The 26,476-nt window shown below is 39.2% G+C and overlaps 1 protein-coding gene across 3 annotated transcripts in view; it reads left to right on the forward strand.

Annotated features, from left to right (window-relative positions):
- The first annotated feature begins 2,725 nt into the window (after positions 1-2,725).
- HHLA2 (HERV-H LTR-associating 2) overlaps positions 2,726-26,476 on the forward strand; it is a 92,918-nt gene continuing 69,167 nt past the window's right edge. For all 3 annotated transcript variants that reach the window (XM_043997832.1, XM_043997833.1, XM_043997834.1), the window contains exons 1-2: positions 2,726-2,771; positions 10,286-10,325. The gene's annotated coding sequence lies outside the window, so the exon portion shown is untranslated. The remainder of the gene's footprint in view (positions 2,772-10,285; positions 10,326-26,476) is intronic.

Genomic DNA, 26,476 nt, shown 5'->3' on the forward strand with positions numbered 1-26,476 from the left:
TTGTGCTTTGGGTATATAGTGACTGTGTGGGGAGGTATGAAATGTTTTGTCACTATTTCTCTAATTATAATCTTTCAATAAATGCCATTGATTTGTATTAATCAGGCCATCTGGCTGATTAGTAAACACATTGAGAAGAGTTTTTGAGCAATGATTCTAAGTGGTCGCAGACCCATAGAATGCCTTGAATCAGGGACCTTGTTTAGAGACCCTGAAGTGCCAAAGTTCGGTTTTCATTTGTCATATCTTGTTGTTGTACTTTGTTGATTTTCGAATTGACAAGAAGTGCACTTGAATCATCTTTGTTGTATTGTTTCAATCCTAATCTCCATATGCAGACACATAACTTCCTCCCTGCCCACCCCATCCCTCCAACATCCTGAGATTTACTTTTGCTGACAAAGTCCTCTTAAAACTTCTCTATTTGGTTCATGTAGGACAGTGGTATATAAAATACTCTCTACTCCCCACCAGCCCACCTCTCAGTTAGCTGTATCTTCATTTGCATTAGTTAAACTCAAATTATAATATAAAAATTTACTCTTGTCTCCTCCTCTCTCCACCCCCTTCCTCCTTCCTTTCTCAAGGTCATTTACTTCAGCTAGGTAATACAGAACTGGATAGGGTTGGGCCTGAAATCAGGAATACCTGGATTTAAATATGGCCTCAAATAGTAGCTGTGTGACTGAGCAAGTCATATAACCTCTGTCTTGCTCAGTTTTCTCAATTGTAAAGTGGTGAAAACAGGATCTATCTACTAGAGTTGTTGTAAGGATCAATTAAGGTAATAATTGTAAAGTACTTAGCACACTGCAAGCACTTATTAGCCTTTCTGTGGATTTTCTAACCCTTGTTTCTTCTCTTTTTTTTCTTTTTTTTTTTGGGGGGGGGGTGGCGCAATGAGGGTTAAGTAACTTGCCCAGGGTCATACAGCTAGTAAGTGCCCAATTTCTTCTTAAAAATATATTCTCTTCCTTATAGTATGTAAACATTGAATCATCATTTACTTATTGCTTTAATATCTTATATACTTTTTAAAAGTTCAACTTCATGGTTGATTTACCTGTCAAATCCTGTCCATATTTGTCTTTCTTTTCTTTTAAGAAAGAAATGTCTGGGCAGCTAGGTGGCGCAGTGGATAGAGCACTGGCCCTAGATTCAGGAGGACCTGAGTTCAACCGGCCTCAAACACTTAACACTTACTAACTGTGTGACCCTGGGCAAGTCACTTAACCCCAATTCCCTCACCCCACCCCAAATGTCTCTGGGATTAATTTTTCTTTTTTTTCTTTCTTTTTTTTTTTGGAGGGGGGGGATTAATTTTTCTTGAAAAAAAATGGGTAATACTTTTTTAAGGCAATTTTAAAGGCAATTTCTCTCAGTTTTCACTGTTTAACTTTCCTGACTTTTAAAAATTTCCATTCTGTATTGAGTAATACTATACTATTTTGGTTGATGCCTTATGTGATTTGTTCCCAGATGTGTGTAAATTTCTCTTTAATACTGATACTCTGAATTTTTATGTTTATATTTCTGGGCACATAAAATGTGGACATCATCATTAGCTTCCTGTGAATTCTATTATCTGCCATTTGACCACTGTTAAATACTTCCAGGCAAATTCCTTGTTACATGGTATTCAGACCTATTTCTTCCTATTGTTCTGGGAAACCAATAATTTTCACACTCTCTCAGTGAACTCTGTCTTCTAGCTTGAATGTTGATTTTATGAGGAGCTTAAGCCTTCTTGAAATTCTTTTCTTTTTAAGTTTTGTTTTGTAACTTGTTCTGTTATCTCTGCATTTTCACTCTCCTTCAGGTTGTTTATTTTTAGTACTATTAGCAGCAGCAGCAGCAGAGGAGTGATGGATGAGATTTTCAGAATGAGACACATTTTCAGATATGACCAATGTTTAAATTTGCTTTATTTGACTACTTGTTATAAGAAAGGGCTTTTGGGAATGGGAGTTAAATGGGAAAGAGTTGAGAGGAGTGAGGGGAGTCTTGTGAAAATGAATATAAACGTATAAAAAATTAAAAGAAAAGAAAGAACATTAAGGAAATGCCTTTTTAATGCTTATGAGAGAATAGAAGGAAATTCAGTGGGAGATAGACAGAAAGAGGAAAATTGTTGGAAGTAATGGGTTGGATTTGTTACATACTTTGAAAAACAGATTCTTATCACACAGATTCATAGTTTTACATAGAAATCTCTTTTTCTATTCTTTGTACATGGAGATGTTTGTCAAGTTCATAATACAAAATTAAAATTAAAATCTCCAAAAAATAAGACATTAAGAACTGTCAGAGAAATAAAAGAAAAAAGAAAGATAGATAAATCTAGAACTAAATAGGAGTAAGAAAGTAGACTAGAATGCCACTTGCCCCCATACCACTCCCCTTTTATCTTTTTCTACAGGCATCTGGTACCTTTTGAGGAAAGGTTGTTCAGCTGCCCAGCAATGCTTCTACCCTTCTCTTGTTTCTTCCTGAATTTCATGGAGTTCTTTATCCTTTCGCAATCATTATTATCCTGCAGGGGATGGCCTTTATTTCCTTTTCCTGATTTTCTAAAACGGGTCTGAAAGGACACACACTTTCTATTTACTCAGAAAAGTTGATGGGGAAGACATGTAAAACCAATTATCTCCGAGGGTGTGTCGGGATTATGAATCAGAGGGTAAAGTCTCATGTGTAGTTCTGATTCCCTCAAACACTTGGCAGTTTCATTCCTTGAAAGACTTCAGGCATCTCACTGCTTTTCACTCAAGGTAAGGAACCTTTCACTGACTTTCTATTATAATGGAGCTCAGCTTTGGTTTTTGATTTGGCATGCTTTTCTGATCATAGGAAGAGTTGAGAAAAGTGGTTACATTCTGAAGTGCTACTTGTGTGTACAATACTGTACATAAAGTAAATATACTTAAAGATGGAGAAATTCTGAGAGATCTATTCCTTCAATCCAAATAAGAGATTTTTTTTCTAATCACTTTTAGAGTATACAAAGGGAAAAGATATATTGTGAAATCTCACATCCAAGGTGACAAGTATTTTTGTGTTGAGAGATTGTGAATAGTTTAAAATATTTTAAAGGGTTCTTATAAAGTCAATGAATAAATCAGTAAAGCAATGTTGGTTGTTAAGTTGTATTTGAGTTGGTACATAGAAGATACATACATATAAATATTATATATAATATGTGTATATCACATTTGCAAATATAGATATGGGTATATGTGTGTGTGTGTGTATGTGTGTGTAGCTCAATGAAACTATGAGCAATTCCTTGAAGGGTTACCAAAGATGAACAGATTATAGTAGAGAGTTCTGACAAAAGCTGATCCACTGGAGAAGGAAATAGCAAACCACGCCAGTATCTTTGCCAAAAAACTCCGTGGACAGTATTAAAATGATAAGAGAAGACATTCAGAAATGAGCCCCTATGGACTTTGGACCATAGTGAAAGATAGAAGGGCCTGGAATGCTATGATTCATGGGGTCATTACTGAACAAGAAAATGTGTGAATATATGTGTATGTGTATATGCATATACACACACACACTCACACACATGTATGTATACTGTATATAATATATACCTATAATATGCACCTATGTATACGCATGTGTTATGGGGAAATAGGTTAGGAGGTTTGGGGTAGGGGTCCTTAGGAATTCTTCTTTAAAGAATTACACCCTGGGGGCAGCTAGGTGTTGCAGTGTATAAAGCACCAGCCCTGGATTCAGGAGGACCTGAGTTCAAATCTGACCTCAGACAGTTGACACTTACTAGCTGTGTGACCCTGGGCAACTCACTTAACCCTCATTGCCCCCCCCCGAAAAAAAGGAAAAAAAAGAAAAAAGAATTACACCTTCTTGCACACAAATCCAGTGAAATAAGATAATAGTTTATTTAGGGAAGGGAAACCAAGAGAGAAATCCTTGGACCTCTCCTCATGGGGAGAAGGCATGGCACAGAGCGTGGCTCTGAGATACCAATCTCCTCGAGCAGGAGACAGGCAGATACTTTTATAGAGGACTAATGGGGGTGATCATCTGATTGTAGAAAGTTCCCTTATTGAGGGAAGACCATCCACCACTGGTGGTGGCTGGAGGAGTTAGGTGAGGGGTCGCTGTGGATCTCTCAAGCCATCTCTCTCCTCCTCCTGCCACAAAGGCAGCAGCCACACCTAATCTTATCTCCCCAGGAGTGGGGGAGACTGGAATGAAGGATGGTGGTCCTGGAGCTAGCTCAGTCCTGATCAGGTTCCACTTATCTCTTTAGGTGTGTCTGTCCTTTGGTTTAGTTTCTCAAGGAGAAGGTTCTTTGACATACCCCAGAAAACTTCTGGGGTGCTAGGCCCATAACATTTTCCCACTTCTGTATATATAAGGAAAGAGGCTAAGATTCTTCTTCTTTAACTGCTTTATGCTGAGCAGGGTCGAAGAAATGGGGGGGGGGGAAGGGGAGTGGGGAAGTGGAGAAAAGTAGGGAAGGCCTGGTCCAGAGTGTGAGAAGATGTGAGATCCAGATGGTGAGAGGAGACACATAGACACAGTGGGTAGCTGCCATGAGATTGAATCCTTGAGCCTAGATGGAACAGACTTAAACAAAAATTTAAGAGACCAAGGCAAAAAAAATGAGTGGTGACCCCTATGGGGTCATGTAACTGAATGAGGGGGTCTCTGCTGCCTTGTCTGATCATGTCACCTCCCTACTTGGTAGGGAGTGGCCTTCTATTGCCTTCGGGATCAAATTCAAAATGCTCTGTTTGGCATTCAAAGCCTTTCATGACTTTGCTCCCTCCTATCTCTCCAGTCTTCGTTCATCTTATTCCCCAACATTCACTCTTTGATCCAGTGGCACTGACCTTCTCACAGTTCCCAAGTACAAGATAATCTATCTCTTGACTCCAGGCATTTTCTCTGGCTGTCCCCCATGCCTGAAATATTTCCTCCTCTTCTCTGACTCTGGCCTCTCTCATTTCCTTAGTCTCAATTAAAATTACAACTTCCATAGGAAGCCTTCCCCAACCCCTCTTAATTCCAGTACTTCCCCACTCTTATTTATTCCTATTTATTCTGCCTGGAGTTTGCTTTGTATGTAAATGTTTGCATGTTGTCTCCCCCATTAAATTGTAAACTCCTTGAAGGCAGGGACTGTCTGTTACCTCATTTTGTATACTCAGTGCTTAGCACTGTACCCAGCACATAAGTAGGAGCTTAAGAAAGACATTGGTTGTGGAAATATGTTTAACATGATTGAACATACATAACCTATATCAGATTGTTTCGTGTCTTGGGGAGAGGGGAGGGAAGAAAGGGAAGGAGAAAAAACTTTGGAACTCAAAATCTTACAAAAATGAATGTTGAAAACTATCTTTACATATAATTGGAAAAATATACTATTAAGTAAAAAAAAAATGTTTATTGGTTGACTGTTAGACACCAGGAGAACTGGTTTTCAAGTCCCATTTCTGACACATGCTGACTGATTCTGGGCAAAATATTTAACTTCCTTGTGTTCTGGGCAACTATCTGAGATCATTTACAAACAAAGTTCTAATTTGGATTAATAGAAGGAATTTACAGTCCCACATACTATAGAAATCATAAGTCCAGACTTTGCCCTTACTTGATTGCCGTGATATGTGGCTCTGATGCAACTTGTTAGGAATCTTGCTTTCATTTTCAGTGAAAGCTAACCTCTGTAATGGTTGGAATGATGCCATTTGCTGGAGACTTACTGTAGAAGAGTTCTGCCCATGAAGCGAAGGTCTTTAAGGGCAAGACCAGGAGTCTTTTCTTTGGTGTCAGGAAGTGACGTTGGCTAGTGGGAGGAAGATGGAAGAGACTAGCGCTCTGTCTTGCTCTCTTCCCTTTGGACTCTGGTGGAGAGCAGAGCTAGAAACGTTCTCTCCCTTTAATAGATAGATGAATGTAGGCCTTTCTCTCTCTTTACCAAATTCTTATTCTCCTTAATAAATGCTTAAAAGCCTAACTCTTGCTGAAGCTTATAATTTATTGGCAAACACTCATTAGATATTTTAGACAGAATAGCTAGAATTTTAGCCCTTAACACCTCCTTGCTGTTTTCAAGGGCATTTCCAAAGGGTTCAGTTTTGGTTTCCATAGAACAAAATTAATTCCTTATGGGAAAGAAATAGAAAAGTCTCCCAGTAGTAAATTGTAAGTTCCTTGAAGGGGGGAACCAAATCTGTACCTAAATATTACAAAGCAAAATAAATGTGTGTAAAAAGAGTATAAAGTGGCTCTGCAAATTGTACATAATTCTCACTATTCAATGCTATTATTTTCCTTTCTCCCATCTTTGTGTATTGTTTTTCCTTAAAAACACAGGTATAAAACTGAATGGTACTTTAGGAACTATCAACTCCAACTTCCTCACTTTACAAATGGGGAAACTGAAACCCAGAGAAGTGACTTGCCCAGGATAATAAGTATCAGAAGCTGGGGCAGCTAGGTGGTACAGTGGATAAAGCACCAGCCCTGGATTCAGGAGTACCTGAGTTCAAATCCGGCCTCAGACACTTGACACTTACTAGCTGTGTGACCCTGGACAAGTCACTTAACCCCCATTGCCCTGCCAAAAAAAAAAAGTATCAGAAGCAGGATTTTAACCCACATAGCATTTTTTCCCTATTTGTTGCAGCTGTTCTGTTATATTCTTTATATTTCTTTTTTTAATCATAAAAGTATTTTATTATTTTCTAATTATATGTAGAAATAGTTTTCAACACTTGTTTCAATATGATTTCCAGTTCCAAACTTTTCTCCCTACCTCTCTGCCGCCAAAACAGCAAGCAATTTGATATAGTTTATATGTGTACAATCACATTAAACATATATCTCCATTAGTCATGCTGTGAAAGAAGAATCAGAACAAAAGCGAAAAACATCAAAAAAGAAAAAACAAAACCAAAAAAAGTAGAAACAGTATGGTTCAATCCACATCTAGTTTCCACAGTTTTTTTTTTCTGGATTTGGAGAGCATTTTACATCAGGAGTCCCCTGGAATTATCCTGGATCATTGTATTACTGAGAAGAGTTAAGTCTATCACAGTTGATCATCAGTCAATATTGTTGATACTGTGTACAATGTTCTCCTGATTCTGTTCATCTCACTCAGCATCAGTTCATGTAAGTTCTTCCAGGTTTCTCTGAAATCCTCTTGCTCATTGTTTCTCACAATACAATAGTATTCCATTACATTCATATACCACAACTTGTTCAGCCTTTCCCGAATTGATGGGCATCTCCTCAATTTCCAATTCTTTGCCACCACAAAAAGAGCAGCTATAAATATTTTTGTACATTTGGGTCCTTTTCCCTTTTTTATGATCTCTTTGGGGAAAAGACCTAATGGTGGTATTGCTGGGTCAAAAGGTATGCAATTTTATAGCCCTTTGGGCATAGTTCTAACTTGCTCTCCAGAATGGTTGGATCAGTTCACAGCTCCACCAATAATGCATTAGTATTCCAATTTTTCCACAACTTCTTGAACATTTATTTTTTTCCTTTTTTGTCATATTAGCCAATTTGATAGGTGTGAGGTCATACTCAATGTTGTTTTAAATTGTGTTTCTCTAATCAATAGTGATTTAGAGCATTTTTTTATATGGCAATAGATAGCTTTGATTTATTCATTTGAAAACTGCCTATTCATATCCTTTGACCATTTCTCAATTGGGGAATGAGTTGCATTCTTATAAATTTGATTTAGTTCCCTTATATATTTTAGATATAAGGCCTTTATCAGAAATACTAGCTATAAAAATTGTTTCCCAGCTTTCTGCTTCCCTTCTAATTTTGGCTGCATTGCTTCTGTTTGTACAAAAACTTTACTACTGTCTCTCGTGCCTAACCTATTCCGTTGATCCACCACTCTATTTCTTAGCCAGTACCAAATAATTTTGATGACTGCCAGTTTATAGTATAGCTTCAGATTTGGTACAGTTAGCCCTCCTTCCTGTGCATTTTTTAAATTAGTTCCCTTAATATTCTTGAGCTTTTGTTCTTCCAGATTAATTTTTTATTATTTTTTCTAGCTGTATAAAATAATTTTAGGTAGTCTGATTGGTATGGCACTGAAAAAGTAAATTAATTTAGGTAAAATTGTCATTTTTATTATATTAGTTTGTATTATCAATGAGCAATTGGTATTTTTTCAATTATTTAGATCTGATTTGATTTGTGTAAAAAGTGTTTTGTCATTGTGTACATAGAGTTCCTGGGTTTGTCTTGGCAGGTAGACTCCCAAATATTTTATATTGTCTACAGTCACTTAAAATGGAATTTTTCTTTCTGTCTCTTGCTACAGAGGTTTGTTGGTCATGTAGAGAAATGCTGTTGATTTGTGTAGATTTATTTTATATCCTTCAACTTTGCTAAAGTTGTTAATTGTTTCAAGTAGTTTTTTAGTTGATTCTTTAGGATTTTCTAAGTATACCATCATATGATCATATCATCTGCAAAGAGTGATATTTTTGTTTCTTCCTTGCCTATTCTAATTCTTTTAATTCCTTTTTCTTCTCTTATTGCTAAAGCTAACATTTCTAGTACAGTATTAAATAACAGAAATGATAATGGACATCCCTGTTTCACCCCTGATCTTATTGGTAATGCCTCTAATTTATCCCTGTTACATATAATGTTTCCTGATGGTTTTAGGTAGATTCTGCTTATTATTTTAAGGAAAGCTCCACCTATTCCTATGCTCTCTAGTGTTTTTGTTTTTTGTTTTGTTTTGTTTTGTTTTTGCAGGGCAATGGGGGTTAAGTGATTTGCCCAGGGTCACACAGCTAGTATGTGTCAAGTGTCTGAGACCAGATTTGAACTCAGGTCCTCCTGAATCCAGGGCAGGTGCTTTATCCACGGTGCCACCTAGCTGCCCCAATAGTGTTTTTAATAGGAATGAGTGCTGTATTTTGTCAAAAGCTTTCTTTGCATCTATTGAGATAATCATATGATTTTGGTTAGTTTTGTTATTGATGTAGTTGATTATGTCAATAGTTTTCCTAATGATGAAACCACTCCACATTCCCAGTATAAATCCCACCTGGTCATAGTGTATAATCCCGGTGATGAATTGCTGTAATCTCCTTGATAATATCTTAAGATTTTTGCATTGATATTCATTAGGGAAACTGTTCTATAATTTTCTTTCTCTGTTTTGGCTCTGTCTGGTTTAGGTGTCAACTCCATATTTGTGTCATAAAAGGAATTTGGTAGAAATCCTTCTTCACCTATTTTCCCAAATAATTTGTATAGTATTGGAATTAATTGTTCTTTAAATGTTTGGTAGAATTCACTTGTAAACCCATCTGGCCCTAGAGACTAGGTGACTTGCCCAAAGTCACAAGCACTTTCCACTGAGTATCTGAGGCAGGATTTGAACTCAGGTCTTCCTAATTCCAAATCCCATGATCTTCCTATTGTTGCACGTCTTTCTTGTATCTTGTCTTTGCTGCAAAATCAAAGCCTTCGCTGGGAAGTTTTTGTACTGATAGGGAGTAGGATATAGGGAATAAGTCATCTAGACCAAAGTTTCTTAAAGTCATCTTAACTAAGGTTTCTGGGTCATGACCTCATATGGAGTCACATAACTGATAATTATGATGATGATGATGATGATAATTAATAGCTAACATTTATCTAGTACTTACTATGTGCTAGGCACTGTGCTAAGCTCTTTATAATTATTATGTCATTTAATCCTCATAACAGTCATGGTAGGTATATGCTATCATTGCCCATTTTTCAGTTGAAGAAACTGAGGCAAACAGAGATTAATTTACTTTTACAGGGTCACATAGTATATTTCTGGGATTGGATTTAGATTCAAGTCTTAATGACTCCAGGCCTAGTACTCTATCCAGTGCCCCCCCAAAAAAATCTTCAAAAGTATCATGTTAGTACTTAAAGAGATTTCAGACATTACATGATCCAACTTCTTGTTTTTATTGATTGTTTTATTTGACTTTACTTCCCAGGAATGGGAAGTGACTTCCCCAAGGTCCCAGAGGAAGACTGATTCCTGTCTTCCTAAGACTGAAGCTGAGCAGAGATAGAGATAAATATACATTTACAGACTGTCGCAACAGAAAGGGACCTTGGAGACCACTTTTTCTACCCTATTCATTTTACAGTGGAGGAAACAGAGGCCCAGAGTTTAGTATCATGGCAGGGATTAGAACCTAGTTATTCTGAATACCAGATTGGAATTCTTCAGCCAAGCTGTAGAAATTTTTTTTTTTTTTTTTAGGCAATGGGGGTTAAGTGACTTGCCCACGGTCGCACAGCTGGTAAGTTTCAAGTGTCTGAGGCCGAATTTGAACTCAGGTACTCCTGAATCCAGGGCCGGTGCTTTAACCACTGCACCATCTAGCTGCCCCCCAAGCTGTAGAAATTTTGTCTCTTTCTGGATCATTATCTGCAGCTTCTGTTCCTTCCCCATCATTATCAAGCATTCCCACCATGTCCCTGGGGAAATCAAACAAAAAAATGCAAAATCTTTATAACAAATAAGCATAAACAAACCAAACAAATTCCCACACTGGCCACATCCAAAAAATAAGCATTTATCTCATCTTGTATAATAATCCATCCCCTCTGACTGTCGGAATCATTGTTAATCATTGTGTTGATGAAGAACTCATATCTTATAGAATTGTTCATTTATGAAAATATTGATGTAATATAAATTGTTCTCCTGGTTCTGCTCATTTCATTCCATGTCAATTTATATAAATCTTCCCAATTTTCTCTAAAAGCATCTTTCTTCCATTTTTACAGCATTATCCTATTCCTATGTCATTTCTTACCTAACCTTAAATCACTGAGTGGGTGTTACCTCAAACAAACTGAAACCTGGGCAAGACCTCAGCTTAAAAAGGCCAAAGTCTCTACTGCATCTGGGGTCATCTCCAGTTGTCCTGAGTTATGTCTTGCCACTGGACTCAGATGACCTTGGAGGAGAGAGTGAGGATGACTTTGCACAGCCCTGCCTCATTTAAATCACTTGCAAGTTAAGACATCACCCTCCTGATGTCATTGGTCCTCTTCAAGAATGAATGACAAACAACAATCCTATTCATATACCACTGAATTGTTCAACCATTCCCCAGTCAGTGGGTACCACCTTAGTTTTTAGTTCTTTGCTATTCTGAAAAGAGCTGCTATGGATATTTTGCACATGGCTGGCTCTTTCCTCTTTCTTTGATCTCTTTATTTTTTTCTTCAAAGTTGATTGTAGGTCATATTTTGAAGCCTGCTCATATCTGCCATATGCTTCTCCATTGCCCTCTATATGACCTTTACTTTTACTTCTTTAGAGTCAGTGGTCCCATGTAGCAAAACCAACAAAATGTTAGTTAGGCTTCCAATCTCATCATTCAATTGAAATTGCCCTCTCCAAAGTTACCAATGCTCTCTTAACTGCCAAATCTATTGGCCTTTTCTCAATCCTCATTCTTCTTGACTTCTCTGCATTCTTTGATAACATAGATTACCCTCTTCTCCCTGATAATTTTTTCTCTCTAGTTTTTTATAACACTATTCTATGCTGGTTGTCATCTTCCATGAATGATCATTTTCTCAGTTCCCTTCTCTGGATCTTCATCCAGATAACGTCTGCTAACTATGTCTCCCCAAGGCTCTGTGCTGACCCCTCTTTTTTCCCCTCTTGCAAACATTTAATTTGGTGAATGCATCTGATTTGAATTGGTACAGTGAATCAGTTAACAAGAGTTTATTAAGTACTATGTGCCAGTCTCTATGTTAAGTTCTAGGGATACAAAGAGACAAAACAATGTAGTCCCTGCCCTCAAGAAGTAGACATTCTAATGGAGAAAACAGCTACCATAGATTCAATTGTTCATCTGTTTTAATAATTCTCAGATCTACTTATCCAGCCCTAAGCTATTTCATAACTTCTAGATTTGCATTTCCAACTGCCTGTTGGAGATTCTGAATTGCATGTCCCATAGACATCTTTGACTTGACATGTCCAACATTGAACTCATTATCTTCCCCCCATGCCTCCTTCCTTTCTCTCCTATTATGGTGGAGAGCACCATCATTCCCTAAGTCATCCAGTCTTGAAAGTTGCAAGTGTTATTCTTGACTCCTTATTCTCTCTCACTGCCCCCTCATCCTTCATAACATCTCTAGTATACAGCTTCTTCTCTCCTTGGACACTGCAACCACCCTGGTGCATGCCTGGACTATTACAATAGCCTACTGGCTAGTCTCTCTAGCACAAGTCTCTCTCCACTCCAGTCCATCCATCACTTGTCAAAATGATCTTCCTAAAGTGTAGGTCTGAGCAGGTCACTATACTATTCAATAAACTCCAATTGCTTCATATAACCTCCACGAACAAATATAAAAACCTCTGTGTGGCATTCAGAGCCCTTCACAACCTGGATCCTCTTACCTTTCCAGTCTTCTTATACTTTATTCTCCCTTCATAGTCTGCAATCTAGTGACACTGACTGCCTTCCTGTTCCTCAAAGATACTCTATCTCCCACCTTCACACTTTCATGTGCTGTTTCCCATGCCTAGAATATTCTCCTTCCTTCTCTCTACCTCCAACTTCCTGGCTTCCTTCAAATCTCAGCTAAAACCCCACCTCCTGCAAGATGCCTTTATCAGCACCTCCTCCCCATAATCTTAGTGACTTCCCTCTGTTGATTATCTCCAACTTACCTTTTACATATCTTGTTTATAGATAGTTGTTTACAGGTTGTATGTCCCATTAGACTGTGAACTCCCCAAGATTAGAGACTGTCTTTTGCCTTACTTTGTAAATTCAAGTGCTTAGCACACTGCCTGGCACATAGTAGTTGCTTAATAAATTGTTGTTGACTGACTAAAGACAGGACTCAGGGTCATTTAAAAATTTTTGTTGGTTTCATGAATGAACATGAAAAATTCACCATCTACCAGTAGATGACTGATCTACTGGTAACCTGCCCCTCCATAAGTAGCCAATTGGTAATCAAAAAAGAGTCAGTCTATTACTGGGGCCATATTTGAAGCTTTGGCATCAGGGTAGAAACTGCCAAAACTTCTATTTCATTTGTATGGCCTTTTGGAACTTAGGATCATCTTCATGTCTTAGTGAGACACTGAAGTAAGACTTTGTGCAGGTGGTACTAATAACAAGTCCCTGAGATTTTTAAGGCTCAAGAGATCATACTTTGTAGAGTAATCAAACAAATTATTCCCTATCCCAATGACAAGACTCCATTATTCATTCTCAATTAGGGTTTAGTGGGTCAATGAGCACTCATCCCAACCCAATGATATGCTCTGTCCTGATCAAAGATCTTAGGATCACAGATATAGAAGGGATTTCATCTAGTTCACTCTCTCTCATTGTATCAATAAGGAAATTGAGACAAGTGACTTGCCCAAGGTTTCACTGGAAGCAAATAGCTAAGCTGGGATTTGAGACAAGGTTCTCTGACTACAAAAACCTCATCCTTTAGCCCTGTCAAATTGACCATACCCTTCTTGCCATACTTTCTACGTATCCAAACTGACCATTCTGTTCTTCTATTATTATGGGGTTTACAGAATACCAAAGTTGTATACGGTTTGCTGAAATTATCCTTCTTTCGTTGGCTTGCTTGAACTATTGTAATACCTCATTTTTGTCTTCTTTGTCATCCCCAGTGGCCATATTGACTTCTCAGTACAGACTGTTTCATACATTGGTTTTGTTTCATTCTCAAAGGCTGATTATAAAGTTCATTTATGAAAAATAAAATCCTAAAGGCAGTATCCAGGTGAATACAGAAGCACATTTGAATGGGTACAGTGAGTCATTTAACAAGCATTTTAAAGTACTATATATCAGGCACTATTCTAAGTTCTAGGGATACAAAAAGGTAAAAAAAATACAGTCTTGCAGTCAAGGAGTTCATATTCTAATGGAGGAAAAAGCATGTAAATAATTATATACATGCAAGAGATAGATACTGGAAGTTAAGGTAGAAGGAGAAGGCCTATTACAAAAGGTAAGATTTTAATTGGGTCTTAAAGGAGGCCAGAGAAGTCAAATGAAGAGGAACATTGCAAAGCATGGGGAACAGACAATGAAAAGATAGAGTCAAGAAATAGAGTGTGCCCTTTGAGGAACAAGTTGGCCTTTGGAGTTGGATCATAGAGTATGCAGAGGGGAGTGAAATATAAGGCAGGAGAAACAAAGTTGTGAAGGCCTTTAAAGGTCAAACTGAGCATTTTATATTTTATCCTAGAGATGATAAAGTGCTAGTGGAATTTAGTGAGGAAGGGGTGACACAGTCAGATGTGGTTTAGGAACTTCACTTTGGCTTCTGAAGATGGGATGGATTGGCCTGGGGAGAGAATTGAGGTAGGGAGACCATCTTCAGAAGTTGATTGAAATAGTACATGGGAGCAGCTCGGTGGCGCAGTGGATAAAGCACCGGTCCTGGATTCAGGAGTACCTGAGTTCAAATCCGGCCTCAGACACTTGACACTTACTAGCTGTGTGACCTTGGGCAAGTCACTTAACCCCCATTGCCCCGCAAAAAAAAAAAAAAAAAAAAAAGAAATAGTACAGTAATGAGGTGATAAGAGCCAGTAGTAGGATAGTAACTGAGTGAGGAGAGAGCAGTGGATATATTAAAGAGATGTTGTGAAGGTAAAAAAAAACAACAAGACTTTGCAATAGATTGGGTACACTGGGTGAGTGAGAGTTAGGGGGCAAAGATAACAACTAGGTTTTGAGTCTGGGTCACTGGAAGGATGGTGGTGCCCTCAATAGTAATGGGAAAGACAACAGTTCCAAAGGTCTTATGATGAAAAATGCTAATCACTTTCAGAGAAAGAATCTATGAATTCTGAATACAGATTGAAGCATTTTTTCACTTTATTTTTCTTTTTTTCCCCCAATATGGTTAATGTGGAAATAAGTTTTGCATGACTTCATATGTATAATGGGTATCACATTTCTTTCTCAATGTGTGGGAGAATAGTGAATAGGAGAGAATTTGGAACTGAAAATAAACATTTAAAAATATGAATGAAAAAGTTGTGAAGAGTGGAAAGTGGGAGAGCCTGTGAGGAAAGAAAATGAATAATATTTTAGACATGTTGAACTTAAGATGCCTATGGCATACACTGGAAGCTTTGGATAAAGATAGAATTAGACCTGTGGTACAGTGGAAAGTCTCTGCTATTTTCACCTTGTGTGATATTGGGCAAATTTCTGAACCTCTCTATATCTGTTATACCATCTGTAAAATGGGGGAATTGGACTAAATGATCTCAAAGATCCCTTTTAATACTAATTTTGTGATCTCATGATCCTCAGGGAATATCCTTAAACATCTTACGTATTCTCTACTAGGACAAACCAACACCACTAGAACTGTTTCCTTCCAGGTCTACTTCAAGTTAGTATGAATTAACGAGCATTTATTAAGCACATGCTTTGTGCCAGATACATAGCAATGTAGCTAGGCTCTGGGAATACAAATACAGAGAATGGAACAATCCCTACTTGCAAGTAGCTTATGTTCTGATGGGGGAGACAAGTATATATGCAAGTATATGCAGAATAAACATAAGAAAATAGATTCAAGGTAGTTAAATACAAAGTAGTTGGAGGTGTCAGAAATGGCTTCATGGAGAAAGTGGTGCTAGAACTGGATATTGAATAAAGAGAAGGGGAGAACATTCTGGGCATGAGGGATATTTGTCCCTCATGAAAGGTCATGGGTATGGGAGATGGGAATGGAGTATGGTATGTGAGGAACAGACAGAAGGCCAGTTAAGCTTTTAAGAACCTTTCTAGCCTAGTTCCACAGCTAGTTTTGTATTGAGAGAAATGATTATTAAATAACTTTGCTTGATTAAATTAATACCAAATTAAATAATATTGCTGATAGTGAGATTGGATTAACATTCCCCTTAATTTATTCAGACCCCATCCAAGTAGGGAAGGCCATTCTGTTCTACTTAAGCTCAGGTGGGGGAGAGGGGAGTAGATGCTTTGTCTAGGTTACCTGGAACTGGGTGTGGTCTGGGACTGAAAGTGACATAATCAAAGTCACTGGTCTTCCAGCCCCTCATTAGAATAGGTTCACCTCTCATTATAATATTAATTCTTCTCATTAATTGTTAATGAATCAGAGTTGATTGCCACCTGTAGGGACCACGCACTCTTCCAAGGGCATATAAGCATCAGGAAGCCTCCATGTTCTGTCTTTGGCTCATGAGAGAAGGCCAAACTACCATCCTTTTATTAATTCCTTGCTAATAAAATGATACATTACCCAGAAATTATGTCTCTTGAACCTTTCCTACATCACAGTAGCCATATTGTGCATTCCTTTCCCCACCACATGGCATGATTGAGCCTCTCAAGGAAAGTGGCATTTTAAGCTAGGGGCAGTAGGGAGCCACTGGAGTTTAATGAGATGAAGAGTAACGTGGTCTTAAGGAAAATCACTTTGGCAGCTGTGGGGAGAATAAACGAATAGAGAGAAAGTTGAGGCAGGGAGCTCAATCAAGAGGCTATTGGGGGGCGGCTAGGTGGTGCAGTGGATAAAGCACCGGCCCTGGATTCAGGAGTACCTGAGTTCAAATCCGGCCTCAGACACTTGACACTTACTAGCTGTGTGACCCTGAGCAAGTCACTTAACCCCCATTGCCTCGCAAAAAAAAAAAAAAAGAGGCTATTGGGATCATTTAGGCTAGAGGTGATGAGGGCTTCAACTAAGGAGGTAGCTTAGCTGATTTACTGGGTTAGAGAGATGTTCTAGATGTAGAAACATGGTTTGGCCTCCTAATAATTGGGTTCATTTAATTTTCAGACTTCTGACTCAGTATCTTACTCCATCTTTTGTTCTCTCTTGGAAAAAAGGGGTTATCAAAGTTGAGGAACAGTTTGCAATAATGAAGTTTCAAAAACTCTGCCTAAAGGAGATCAGAAAATATTACCTTACCTTGCCTTTCTTGCTTGGAGTACAACAAACTGCAGACCAGTTAACTGATTGATGCTGGTTGAAATAAAAGGTTTCTAGCCCAGGGCTCTGTCTTTTTAAGACTGGCTTGCTTCAGTAGTTAACACAGGAGCAGAATATAATTAAAAGATGAGTGGAATTTCACAAGGGAGAAGGAAAGTCTGTTATATCTTCATGTGGAGACTGGGAAAGAGATTTAGTGCTAATTTTCCCTTCTAATCATTAAAAGGTAAGTTCAGGAATGTCAGTTCACATAGAATACTAAATACAGGGTTAGGAAGGGCAAAGGGTGGATTTAGGAGGCACACAGGTAAATAATTTATAGGTGGTTTCTATCCCACAATGTGAATGCCTCAGAGTCTTGTGATGCCACTGGTGTGGGGCAACTCCTTCCTTAGAGGCAGGTTGGAATCCAATTGTAACTTAGAGTCTTTAGAGGTTAAATGATTTACCCATGGTCAGTAACTCTCAGAAGCAGAGGGATTTTTTTTTTTTTTTAATGAGGCAATTGGGGTTAAGTGATTTGCCCAGGGTCACACAGCTAGTAAGTGTTAAGTGTCTGAGGCCAGATTTGAACTCAGGTCCTCCTGACTCCAGGGCCGGTGCTCTATCCACTGCGCTACCTAGCTGGCCCCCAGAGAGATTTCTAATTCAGTGCAAATGTGTAAATCCATTTTAAATGACTTCCATACAGTAAGAATGTAATTTTCCACAATTCCAAAGCTATAGAAACAGCTGTTCCTTCAAAGAGAGCACAATTAGATTATAAATCAGGATCTCTTCTAGGTTCTGTTGGGTTTACTTAAAATGAGGTCACGTGGCCAGCTTTGAGCCAAGAAGCAGTAAGATATAGTGCAGATAGTATAGGCAGACTTTGAGCCAGAATTCCAATGAGGTCCTTCTGACACCAAAACTTACTAGCTAAGTGACCCTGGGCAATCACTTAATCTCTCTCAGCCTTAGTTTCCAAATTTTGTTGGACTCAATAGCTGCTAATGTTCCTCTAATCTCTAACCTACGATCACTAAATATTAGGATGAAAAGAAGTGGGATAGGATAGGAAAAAGAAATCACATTTTGGGCCACTGGCTTGGAAGAGAGAGGTAGACAAGGTCTGGCATCATCAGTGACCTGACAGAAAGAACAGTTGTTCAGTCATTTCTGACTCTTTGTGACCCTGTGGACCATTGTACACTAATACTGGCCATGGGGTTTTCTTAGCAAGGATATTGGAGATGGTTTTCCATTTCCTTCTCCAATGGATTATAGCAAACAGAAGTTGTAATTGCCCAGGGTCACTCATCTAGTAAGTGTTTGAGGCCAGATTTGAACTCAGGTCTTCCTGACTCCACCCTCAGCATTCTATCCATTGAGCCATCTTGCTGCCCTGGTTTTACCAGGAACTAGAGTAAATGAAAACCCCATGGGACTGTTCCTTATCTAGCCCACTCCTTCTGGTTTATAGAGATCAGTTCACGTGTAAGAAAGTCTAGCAAAAGTCATTAGAATTATGTGAAAGTTTAGTATACTGATTCCATAGAAGCTTTTTCAGTGGCCTCAGTCAACAAGAATTAATGAATCACTTAGGCTAGGTAGCACAGTAGGTAGAGCACTGGGCTTGGAGTCAGGAAAACATGAGTTCAAATTGGGCCTTAGACATTTACTAGCTGTGTGACCCTGGGCAAAGTCATTTAACCTCAGTTTGCCTCAGTTCCCTCATCTGTAAAATGGAGTCAATAATAGCACCTACTTTCCAGGGTTGTTGTAAAGATCAAATGAGGTAATCATTGTAAAGTGCTTTGCACAGAACCTGACCCATAGGAAGCACTATGTAAATGTTAGCTATTATTATTATTATTAAAATAAAACCCCCAAACTGGAAACATTTTATGAGCTCAAGGATCTTATACTCTAATAGGAGATACAACATTTATCGGTAAATACAAACTCAATACAATATATCTGTAATTACATGTATATTACATATATGTGTAATGTGTAAATAAAAGGGAAGGATAAAGGGCAATACTAAGAGGGAGGATGAGGAAATGCCTCAGGCAAAAGGTGGTGTTTTTCCTTCATCCTGGGGGAAGAGAAGGATTCTCAGGGGAAGAAGGTAAGGAGATAAAGCATGGGGGACAGCTAGTATAAAGGCATGGAGACAGGAGATGGGACAAAGTGAAGGCAGATTTTCTGAACCACAGAGTTGGAGTGGGGTAAGACTATATGATGAAGTTGCAAGACTGGAGTCAAGTTCTGAATGGCTTTAAAAGCTAGAAGAATTTATATTGTATCCTAGAGGTGATACGAAGCTATTGGAGTTTATGGAGTAGGAAAGTGACACGGTTGGATCTACACTTAAGTGAAATCACTTTGGTAGCAGTGTGGAAGATAGAGTGGAGTGGGGAAAGACCCGAGGCAGAGAAATCAATTAGATGTCTATTGCAGTAGTCAAGAAAAAGAAGAGGGCCTGAATTAAGGCAGTAGCTATGTGAGGAGAGAGTAGTTGGATGCAAGGGATGTAGAAGTAGAAAAGGCAAGATTTGGCAACCAATTGGACAGGGAGGGGGATGTAAGGAGTTGAGGATAATTATGAGGTTATGAACTTAGGCAATTTGCTAAATGGCTGTTGTAGAAAGGTAATGAGTTTTATTTTGAACATGGGAGCTTGGGGGGTGTCTGGAACATCCCACTTAAAATGTCCAAATGACAGTCAGTAATTTGGGATTGATGCTCAGGAGTTACTTGGTGTAGATATTTGTGACCCATGGGTCCTCCATCTAGAAGTGATGTTTAACACTGTGAGTGCTGATGAGATCACTAAGTGAGAGATGAGAAGAAGGCCTAGGAGAGAATGAATGGTCAGATAGGCCAGAGAGAATTCAGGAAGGAGTAAAAAAATCTTGGGAAAACTTAGAAGGAAGGAAGGAAGGATCCAGGAAGAGAGACAGGTCAACAGTGTCATGTGTGGCAGATGTGTCAAGAATGATGAACACAGAGGAAAAAAAAACATCAGATTTGGCAATTAAGAGATCCTTGATAACTTTGGAGGGAGCAGTTTTGGTTGGGTGATAAAGTTGGAATGCTGATTGCAAAGTTTTTGGAGTGGCTGAGATGAAGTGAAGGCTATTTTCAGACAGTTTTTTGGGGGGGCAGTACTTTAAGAAAGGGAAGAAATCCAGGATAACAGCTTGAGGGGGTGGTATTGTCAAATGAATGTTGTTTAAGGATGGGTAGACTTGGCCATGTTTGAAGGCAATAATAAGGTTCTATGCAAAGCACTTTACAATGATTGTCTCATTTGATCTTTACAACAACTCTGGGAGGTAGGTGCTATTATTATCTCTGTTTTATAGATGAGGGAACTGAGGCCAACTGAGCTTAAATGACTAATGCAGGGTCACACACCTAGTAAATGTCTAAGGTCAGATTTGAACTCATGTTTTCCTGACTCCAAACCTAGTACTCCACCTACTGTGCTACCTAGCCTAAGTGGTTCTTAAATTCTTGTTGATTGATGCCACTGAAAAAGCTTCCATGTGGTCAGTATACTAATTCTAATGACTTTTGCTGTAATAGGGAGAGGTTGAAGGTGAGAGTGAGGGGTTGATTGAGGGGGCAGTCTGTTGGAGAAAACAGGATGAGATCTAGGACATATATAGACAGGTTAACCTTGACAAGGAGAAGATCCACCTCATTATAGGGTTATGGTCATAATCTAACATGTAATTATGTTAGAAGGTTCAGGAATCGACCGAAAGGATGCTATCACAAGGTGTTTCTATCAGATGGGCAATTTTTCTAATTCTTTATGTAAAGATTACAAGCCAAATTTACAGAGACAGTGATTTGCAAACCTTAGGATTTGCTGATTCCTTCCTTCCTTCCTTCCTTCCTTCCTTCCTTCCTTCCTTCCTTCCTTCCTTCCTTCCTTCCTTCCTTCCTTCCTTCCTTCCTTCCTTCCTTCCTTCCTTCCTTCCTTCCCTCCCTTTCCTTCCTTCTTTCCCTCCTTTCCTCCTTCCTTTTTCTCCCTCCTTTCCTCTCTTCTTCCCTTCCTTCTTCCCTCTCCTCCCATATTTCATTCATTCATTCCTTTCTTTCTCTTATCTTCTCATTCCTTCATTGTTTTGTTCCTTTGTTGCTTTGTTCTTTCTGGCTTTTCAAGAACATACACAATAAAAACACCAAAACGCCTTACATTTGCATAGCATTTCCTTTTATAAAAGTCAGAACAGCTCTGTGGACTGATAAGCCTGAAAAAGAGTAAGCTGTTTTGACTCTATGTGCACACCCAAAGCCAATGATTTTCTAAAGGGATTCAGGGCTGAAAATTTCTCCTGAGTTTGACTTCTTATTCAGTCCTTTGCCCACAGTTCCCTTTATTGTTCCACAATATGTGAACTGCTGATGTTGGTGTTTTGGTGTTGTTTTTTTCTACTTTGTTTTGAAGACTCTCCTGCTTATAGTCAACCAAAATATTTTCCTCAGTGATTTGATTTGCAAGGTACAGGAATAAAACATGAGCCACCTGTTGCCAGTACATCATAATTAGTTCATAATCACTTTGATGGTAAGCCCCTGGAGCAGCCGTAGTTTTTGTGCTTTTGTTTTCGCAGTGGTCCCAAGCACCCTGTCAAGGCTCTGACGAATAATAACAATTAATTACACCTGTAAATGTGCCAACTAAATTGGGAAGAAGAGTTAAATGCCTAATTACCTTGTTTAGCACTGAAGTGCACAAGTGGTGGCAAAGGCTTTGAAAATGGGAAGCTAATTATTATAGCAGCAACCATTATTCTCCTGGATTTACCAAAGGAGAAAAATGGAGATTCTGGGAAGGGACCTGCTCCTTTCCAAATGAGTGACTCTGTCCAAGAGTCCAGAGCAGAACAGAAGACCAATAAACCACACACTTAGAAGGTTCTCCTTGAAAATGTCTATATATCTACCTACTCCCAATATCCTGCTTTGATTTTTCATCTTGACATGGAGGTGAAGGCTATGCTAGCAAAGTAAAGACTAGAAATGAGAAAGGCTGGGTCCAGAGATATAGCATTTGTCTTTAACTGGAAACCAACCTGAGGAAGTTTAGAAAGGTTGATCAGAAGATTGGATAGAAAGTGCTTAGTTCTTTTGAGAGATCACAGCAGCTTATGAAGACTGTCTACTAAGGAGTGAAAGCAAAACTTGTACTTCAGAAAATCACTACTTTTCAAAATTTTAAAATATTCATCTAGTAGTCAAAATGAAAATATATAGCTAAAATGTCTTCAGACCAATCAAAGATGCCCATCTACTAAAGAACCTGGTATAGATGGGGAAGCTTAGCTCTAATTAAAATCCTAAAAAGTATGTTTACAAAGAGAATGGCGTCATATCTCTGTGAGTTTTTCTCATTTGTGTTTGAGGATATATTTGCCAAAGTTTGAGAATCCCCACCCATAATTTCTCTACGCTTAAACTAGCAGAAGGCATAATTTTCACTGACTTTCACCAGTCTGTCTTCCCCTTGTGTGCAGATGTGTGACTTGCCATTTTCCCATATTTTCTGCTACATTCTTCCAAACCCAGTAAGTATAACCAAGGCCTTTGTTTAGCCAGATGAGGTGTTGCCTTCTTCTAGGAAAACATGAGTTCAAATCTGACCTTAGACATTTACTAGGTGTGTGACCCTGCATTAGTCATTTAAGCTCAGTTGGCCTCAGTTCCCTCATCTATAAAACAGAGATAATAATAGATAATAATAGCACCTACCTCCCAGAGTTGTTGTAAAGATCAAATGAGACAATCATTGTAAAGTGCTTTGCATAGAACCTTATTATTGCCTTCAAACATGGCCAAGTCTACCCATCCTTAAACAACATTCATTAGACAATACCACCCCCTCAAGCTGTTATCCTGGATTTCTTCCCTTTCTTAAAGTACTGCCCCCCAAAAAAACTGTCTGAAAATAGCCTTCACTTCATCTCAGCCACTCCAAAAACTTTGCAATCAGCATTCCAACTTTATCACCCAACCAAAACTGCTCCCTCCAAAGTTATCAAGGATCTCTTAATTGCCAAATCTGATGTTTTTTTTTTCCTCTGTGTTCATCATTCTTGACACATCTGCCACACATGACACTGTTGACCTGTCTCTCTTCCTGGATCCTTCCTTCCTTCCTTCTAAGTTTTCCCAAGATTTTTTTACTCCTTCCTGAATTCTCTCTGGCCTATCTGACCATTCATTCTCTCCTAGGCCTTCTTCACATCTATCTTCAACTATAAGTTAAAGAAGACTGGCAGATTTTGACTTATAAGGCAAGTTTCCAAATGTTCCATCAAAAAAAGAGTTTATTAAGTGCTCACTGTGCTCATCACAAGGTGAAAAATTAATTAGTCTTTGGTCTCAAGAAGTACATATTCTATTGGAAGAACAGTATGTTTAAATATAATTAAGTACAAGGTAATTTCAAAGGAAAAAAGGGTTACTGACTAGCAACTAGGGAAATTAGGAAAGCCTCATATAGGAGGTCACTTGAGTTCAATCTTAGTTTTTTCCAAGTTGTTGACTTTTTTTCATGATTCTCTTCTATCACGCTCACTTATTTTCCCATTTTTTTCTTCTACCTCTCTTATTTTATTTTTAAAATCCCTTTTGAGCTCTTTCCGGAGGACTTTTTGGGCTTGAGACCAATTAATATTTCTCTTTGAGGCTTCACATGTTGGTCTTTTGACGTTGTCATCTTCTGAGTTTGTTTTGCTCTTTCCTGTCACCACAGTGGCTTTCTATTGTCAGGGCTTTTTTTCTTCTCATTTTCCAGACTTTTAAAGTTTAATTCCACTCCTGGAGTACAGGGGGCACAAATTTTTGCACCAAGGCCAGGGGCCTGGTCACTTGTTCTGTACACCAGGGGCTCTGTGACTGACAGTTCCCCCACTGCATGGGGCCCTGGCCCAGTTGTGGCTGTTGTGTCCAGGGTTCGCAGACTGGCTATTCACCTGCTGCACTGGGGCTGGAGGCCTCACAGCCGGCCCCAGCTTAATGAACCAGATCCACAGGGCCTCCACTGTTGATCTGTACTGGGGCTAGAGGCCTCCTGCTGACTTTCCTGGACACTGCCCATGCTAGGCTGCAGTTTCCTTTTACTAAAGGGAGACAGACCCTTCCTGAAGTCATTCTAAGTTTTCTTGAGCTGGAAAATTGTTTCATTTTGTGGGTTCCATTGCTCCAGAATTTGTTTTGGAGCTTAACGTAAAGTTGTTTGGTGGGAAACTGGGGAGAGCTCAGACAACTTCCTGCATTTTCTCTGCATTTAACTCTGCCTCTCCTTGAGTTTATCTTTAAAAGAGACTAGTAATTCTGAGAGGCATAGGTGAGGGAGGAATTCATTCTAAGCATAGGATAGAGCCTGTGCAAAGATATGGAAGTGGGAGATGGAATATGCTGGGTGAAGGGCAGCATGTTTTAATGTACAGTAAGTGTTCTAAACCAGAAGTTCCTTCTGTCCTTGAAATGAACCCCATTCCTGCCAAAAATGTCTCAAACACTGGTCTATGGGAGGTCAGTCAAGCAAACTCCCTGCCCATATTGATTACATATTCTAATCAGGAATGATATTGCACCTATTCCCTATTTTGTATTAGAAGTTTATATACTTGAATACAGGAGTTGAGCCCAACCCCACAGTCATCCTGACACAGATCCAGTCCCAGGAAGGCCTCACCAGAGAAGCAGACCCCCAGAGCCTCTGAATCAGCTGAAGTGCCAGTGTTGTCTGGAACTAAGCTCATAGTCTGGTGAGTGGGCTGAGCCCTGGACAGGGGGGAGACTACAGGGGTCCATGCTGGTGCTAAGGCAGAACTTGGATTTTACACCCCTGCTGAGAAGCAGGAGGTAGGCTCGAGTAGCAGTGGCCCAGGTGGAGGAGGGGCACAGGCTCATCGGAGCTAACAACCACAACACACAAAGCTGGTTGATTAGCAAGTTGGTCTGGGGTCATCTAAGGACCAGGGAACAGGCCAGGTGAGTGAAGAACCTGATTCTCCTGGGACTTCTTAAGCTTGGGATACTGCAGCCTGGAAGCAGTGCCCCACTTTAAGGAGCTAAAAGGCAAGTAAAAGAAAGGCAAGATGAGAAAGGTGAGGACCATAGAAAGTTTCTTCAGTAACAAGGAAGACCAAGGGGCACCCTCAGAGGAACATGGAAACATCAGGGCCCCTATATCTAAAGCTTCCAAGAAAAATATGAATTGGTCTCAGGCCATAGAGGTGCTCAAAAAGGACTTTGAAGATAAAGTTGGAGAAGTAGAGAAAAAAATGGAAAGAGAAATGAGGGTGATGCAGGAAAGACATGAGAAAAACGTCAACAGCTTGAAAAGTCAAATTGGCCAAATGGAAAAGGAGGTACAAAAGCTCTCTGATGAAAATAATTGCCTAAGAATTAGGATTGAGTGGGCATCTAGATGGCACAGTGGATAGAGCACTGGCCCTGGATTCAGGAGTACCTGAGTTCAAATCTGGCCTCAGACATTTGACACTTATTGGCTATGCGACCCTGGGCAAGTCACTTAACCCCAATTGTCTCACTTAAAAAAAAAAAAAAAGAATTAGGATTGAACAAATGGAAGCCAGTGACTTTATGAGAAACCAAGACACAATAAAGCAAATCCAAATGAATAAAAAAATAGAGGGCAATGTGAAATATCTTCTGGGAAAAACTGCTGATGTGGAAAATAGGTCCAGGAGAGATAATTTGAAAGTTGTTGGTCTACCTGAAAACCATGATCAAGGAAAGAGCTTAGACACCATCTTCCAAGATATTTTCAGGGAAAATTACCCTGAAATTCTAGAAGAAGAAGCTAAAATAGAAATTGAAAGAATCCACCAATCACCTCCAGAAAGAGATCCCAAAAGGAAAACTTCTAGGAATATTATAGCCAAATTCCAAAGCTCTCAGGTCAAGGAGAAAATATTGCAAGTTGCCAAAAAAGAAAGAATTCAAGTACTGTGGAGCCCCAGTCAGGACAGCACAAGATCTAGCAGCTTCTACATTAAAGGACCAGAGGGCATGGGATATGATATTCCAGAGGGCAAAGGAAATGGGATTACAACCAAGAATCACCTACCCAGTAAAACTCAGCATAATCTTTCAGCAGAAAAAAATGGAACTTAAATGAAAAAGAAGACTTTCAGATATTTGTGATGAAAAGACCTGAACTGAATGGCAAATTTGACTTTCAAATACAAGACCCTAGAGAACCATAAAAAATTGGAACTAGGGGACATTTCTGGGGTTGTACAGTGGGTGACTGTCTTGTGTCTGAGGCCGGATTTGGGCTGGGATCCCCCTGGGTCCAGGGGTGATGCTTTGTCCACTGTGCCACTTAGCTAGGTGATGACATCTTTAGGGTTAAATTGAGGGGTGAAGGGAATTCACCGGGAGAGGGGGAAGGGCAGAGGTGAAATCCTACATGAAA

The sequence above is a fragment of the Dromiciops gliroides genome, chromosome 3, assembly GCF_019393635.1.
Source record: "Dromiciops gliroides isolate mDroGli1 chromosome 3, mDroGli1.pri, whole genome shotgun sequence".
Lineage (NCBI taxonomy): Eukaryota > Metazoa > Chordata > Mammalia > Microbiotheria > Microbiotheriidae > Dromiciops > Dromiciops gliroides.